We start from the raw sequence: 5742 nt of genomic DNA on the forward strand, positions 1-5742 counted from the left end.
AAAATTGCTATCCTTCACCTTTGCAATATATAGCTCATGGGACAAATAGCTTAAAAACTATTGTGGTATTGAATATGTACTTATGCACTTTATCTCTTATTAAGTTGCTTGTTGTGCGATAACCATGTTTCTGGGGACGCCATCAACTACTCTTTGTTGAATATCATGTGAGTTGCTATGCATGTCCGTCTTGTCTGAAGTAAGAGAGATCTACCACCTTAATGGTTGGAGCATGGATATTGTTAGAGAAGAACATTGGGCCGCTAACTAAAGCCATGAATCATGGTGGAACTTTCAGTTTTGGACACATACCCTCAATCTCATATGAGAATACTAATTGTTGCCACATGCTTATGCATTAAAGAGAAGTCCATTATCTGTTGTCCATGTTGTCCCGGTATGGATGTCTAAGTTGAGAATAATCAAAAGAGAGAAATCCAAAATGCGAGCTTTCTCCTTAGACCTTTGTACAGGCATGGAGGTACCCCTTTGTGACACTTGGTTAAAACATGTGTATTGCGATGATCCGGTAGTCCAAGCTAATTAGGACAAGGTGCGGGCACTATTAGTATACTATGCATGAGGCTTGCAACTTGTAAGATATAATTTACATAATACATGTGCTTTATTACTACCGTTGACAAAATTGTTTCTTGTTTTCAAAATAAAAGCTCTAGCACAAATATAGCAATCGATGCTTTCCTCTTTGAAGGACCATTCTTTTACTTTTATGTTGAGTCAGTTCACCTATTTCTCTCCACCTCAAGAAGCAAACACTTGTGTGAACTGCGCATTGATTCCTACATACTTGCATATTGCACTTGTTATATTACTCTATGTTGACAATTATCCATGAGATATACATATTATAAGTTGAAAGAAACCGCTGAAACTTAATCTTCTTTTGTGTTGCTTCAATACCTTTACTTTGATTTATTGCTTTATGAGTTAACTCTTATGCAAGACTTATTGATGCTTGTCTTTAAGTACTATTCATGAAAAGTCTTTGCTTTATGATTCACTTGTTTACTCATGTCATTACCATTGTTTTGATCGCTGCATTCATTACATATGTTTACAAATAGTATGATCAAGGTTATGATGGCATGTCACTCCAGAAATTATCTTTGTTATTGTTTACCTGCTCGGGACGAGCAGAACTAAGCTTGGGGATGCTGATACGTCTCCGACGTATCGATAATTTCTTATGTTCCATGCCACATTATTGATGATATCTACATGTTTTATACACATTATATGTCGTATTTATGCATTTTCCGGCACTAACCTATTAACGAGATGCCGAAGAGCCGCTTGTTGTTTTCTCGCTGTTTTTGGTTTCGAAATCCTAGTAAAGAAATATTCTCGGAATTGGACGAAATCAATGCCCAGGGTCCTATTTTTGCACGAAGCTTCCAGAAGACCGAGGGGGAAAGGAAGTGGGGCCACGAGGCACCGACATGCTAGGGCGGCGCGGCCTGGCCCTTGGCCGCGCCGGCCTGGTGTGTGGGGCCCTCTTGTGGCCCCCCGCGTTGCCCTTCCGCCTACTTAAAGCCTTCGTCGCGAAACCCCCGCATCCGAGAGCCACGATACGGAAAACCTTGCGAGACGCCGCCGCCGCCAATCCCATCTCGGGGATTCCGGAGATCACCTCCGGCACCCTGCCGGAGAGGGGATTCATCTCCCGGAGGACTCTTCACCGCCATGGTCGCCTCCGGAGTGATGAGTGAGTAGTTCACCCCTGGACTATGGGTCCATAGCAGTAGCTAGATGGTTGTCTTCTCCTCATGTGCTTCATTGTCGGATCTTGTGAGGTGCTTAACATGATCAAGATCATCTATCTGTAATTCTATATGTTGTGTTTGTCGGGATCCGATGGATAGAGAATACTATGTTATGTTGATTATCAATCTATTACCTATGTGTTGTTTATGATCTTGCATGCTCTCCGTTATTAGTAGAGGCTCTGGCCAAGTTTTTGCTCTTAACTCCAAGATGGAGTATTTATGCTCGATAGTGGGTTCATGCCTCTATTAAATCTGGGACGATGACATAAAGTTCTAAGGTTGTGGATGTGCTGTTGCCACTAGGGATAAAACATTGATGCTATGTCCGAGGATGTAGTTATTGATTACATTACGCACCATACTTAATGCAATTGTCTGTTGTTTTGCAACTTAATACTGGAAGGGGTTCGGATGATAACCTCGAAGGTGGACTTTTTAGGCATAGATGCATGCTCGGATAGCGGTCTATGTACTTTGTCGTAATGCCCAATTAAATCTCACAATATTCATCATGTCATGTATGTGCATTGTTATGCCCTCTCTATTTGTCAATTGCCCGATCGTAATTTGTTCACCCAACATGCTATCTTATGGGAGAGACACCTCTAGTGAACTGTGGACCCCGGTCCATTCTTTACATCTCGAAATACAAATCTGCTGCAATACTTGTTCTTTACCGTTCTCTCGCAAACAATCATCATCCACACTATACATCTAATCCTTTGTTACAGCAAGCCGGTGAGATTGACAACCTCACTCGTTTCGTTGGGGCAAAGTACTTTGGTTGTGTTGTGCAGGTTCCACGTTGGCGCCGGAATCTCCGGTGTTGCGCCGCACTACATCCCGCCGCCATCAACCTTCAACGTGCTTCTTGGCTCCTCCTGGTTCGATAAACCTTGGTTTCTTTCTGAGGGAAAACTTGCTGCTGTGCGCATCATACCTTCCTCTTGGGGTTCCCAACGAACGTGTGAGTTACACGCCATCAGTCCACCTTCAGGTTATCATCCGAACCCCTTCCAGTATTAAGTTGCAAACAACGTGACAATTGCATTAAGTATGGTGCGTAATGTAATCAATAACTACATCCTCGGACATAGCATCAATGTTTTATCCCTAGTGGCAACAAGCACATCCACAACCTTAGAACTTTCTCGTCACCGTCCCAGCATTTAATGGAGGCATGAACCCACTATCGAGCATAAATACTCCCTCTTGGAGTTAATAGTAAAAACTTGGCCAGAGCCTCTACTAATAACGGAGAGCATGCAAGATCATAAACAAAACATAGGTAATAGATTGATAATCAACATAACATAGTATTCTCTATCCATCGGATCCCAACAAACACAACATATAGCATTACAGATAGATGATCTTGATCATGTTAGGCAGCTCACAAGATCCGACAATGAAGCACATAAGGAGAAGACGACCATCTAGCTACTGCTATGGACCCATAGTCCAGGGGTGAACTACTCACTCATCACTCCGGAGGCGACCATGGCGGTGAAGAGTCCTCCGGGAGATGATTCCCCTCTCCGGCAGGGTGCCGGAGGCGATCTCCTGAATCCCCCGAGATGGAAATGGCGGCGGCGGCATCTCTGTAAAGTTTTCCGTATCGTGGCTCTCGGTACTGGGGGTTTCGCGACGAAGACTATATGTAGGCGGAAGGGCAGGTAAAGGGGCGTCAAGAGGGGCCCATACACCAGGGCTGCGCGGCCAAGGCCTAGGCCGCGCCGCCCTGTTGTCTGGCCACCTCGTGGCCCCACTTCGTAAGTCCTCCGGTCTTCTGGAAGCTTCGTGGAAAAATAGGCCCCTAGGCGTTGATTTCGTCCAATTCCGAGAATATTTCCTTACTAGGATTTCTGAAACCAAAAACAGCAGAAAACAGCAACTAGCTCTTCGGCATCTCGTTAATAGGTTAGTGCCGGAAAATGCATAAATATGACATAAAGTATGAATAAAACATGTAGATATCATCAATAATGTGGCATGGAACATAAGAAATTATCGATACGTCGGAGACGTATCAGTCCACCATATCTACCTATATGTGGTATTTCATTGCCATTCCATACTAGTTTGCTCGTGTGCTACCTTTAAAACATTCAAACAGTTCCTCGTTTTGTGACATTGTTTTTAGCTCATGAGGAAGTAAATTAAAAAAATTGTTGTCGTCTTCCATACTAGTTAAGTAACTCAAAGACTCGTGAGCTTCATCTTTCTTGTCACATAAAAAACTATATAAAAAAGAAGAGCCGGTTTGACCACAACTTCCAATAGGGGAAGAAAATAGGAAAATTATAAGAAAAGGGCACTCCTCCATGGTTTGTGATTGCTTGGTCGACACCCGAGGATTCGGTTGGCCATGGTATGTGTAAGGAAATGTTGGGAGGAGTCACAATTTTATAAGTAGTATAAATGAAAAGAGGCTTCGACCAAATATTTCGGAACCGCTCTGAAACTTGCTTAGTATGGAAGATGACAATAGCTCTTTTTACTACTCATTGACATGAACAACCACCTCTCAAAAGTGCATTTTATACTTTTGTTGTTTCAATAAAAATCTCTAGCACATGAGTGATCTTACTTTCCTCTCAAAGAGAGACCTTCTTTTACTTTTATGTTGAGTCTCCACCTTCTAGTTTATGCACCACTTATGAGAGCATAGTTGTTATTCTTAGTTTTATGTGCATGGTCCCAAGATTTTATTGATTGATTCATAATTATGGTATTGCTTGTTCAAACTTTTTGTTTCTAGTCATCCTTATAAACTTTTAAAGGTGTCCAAGCATTTATGTTTTGCTTCCACCTATGGGACAAGCTGAGTACCACTTTATTATGTATCTATGCTATGCTCTTGACAATCACTTTGCTTTCCATGCACGTTATACATTTTCTTTTGTTTGATTACTATTCATGTTTTAGCATGGTTATTAAGTTTCATTGTTTGATTATATCTACCATGCTTATGTTAGGATTCTATGATTCCAGCTATGTTTGCTTTTACACTTAGATTGATCAAAGTAGATGTTATTATCACACTTGAAAAGATAGACAAGATCAAATTGTAAAATAACGAGGAAATGAAAATATCAATACCTTTCAAACTCATAGGAATGCATGAAGCTCTTGAAAAGAATTTTGATTGGATTATTCCTGAAAATTTATTTGATGAAAATAGTGAACCCAAAAGTGTTGAGAGAGGTTTTTCTAAAACTTTTATGAATAAAATACAATTCCTTGTTGAAAAGGTTCCCGACATTTATGATGTTCATGCTTCTTTACTTGATAATACTTGATGCTCGCTCTTTTTCTGCGTCTAGCTGAAAGGCGTTAAAGAAAAACACTCTTGGGAGATAACCCATGCTTATTATCTGTGATATTTTCTTTTTGTTGAGTCTTGGAAGTTATTGCCTCTGTAATAACCTCTCCTTATCATTTTTATTTCGTTTTTGTGCCAAAAATAGCCTCTAATAGGAAGAAAATAACATTTGGGGAAGTTGCTGTCCAGAAACAGATTTTCTGCTGTTATCATACAAATTCGTATAAATAGGCAGAGCTGAATTGTGAGCTGTAATTTTTTATGCATATGACCCGGGTTATTATATAACTTTCATTAGTTTTGCACTTTTCGATCTGAGCAACAGGGGATTTTCGAACAAATCGATCTTTACCTGTTGTTCTGTTTTGACAGATCCTGCCACTATTTGCATTTGCCTCTTATTCTCTTTCTTTTTTTGCGTTCTTTTGATAGAAAGATCTTTTTGAAAGATTTTATACAGTAGCTAATGTTTTAATGGATGTTTGATATATGTTAAAACTGGATCCAAGTGGATTTGTTTTTTTGATTGCACTAACGTTGCTAATAAAGAATTGTGTGAAGTTTTGTATGAAGGAAGTTTTCAAGTGTAGGGAGAGAAGAATGATGTAGTGAAGAATGGACAAAAGCTCA

Source organism: Lolium rigidum, chromosome 3 (assembly GCF_022539505.1).
Source record: "Lolium rigidum isolate FL_2022 chromosome 3, APGP_CSIRO_Lrig_0.1, whole genome shotgun sequence".
Lineage (NCBI taxonomy): Eukaryota > Viridiplantae > Streptophyta > Magnoliopsida > Poales > Poaceae > Lolium > Lolium rigidum.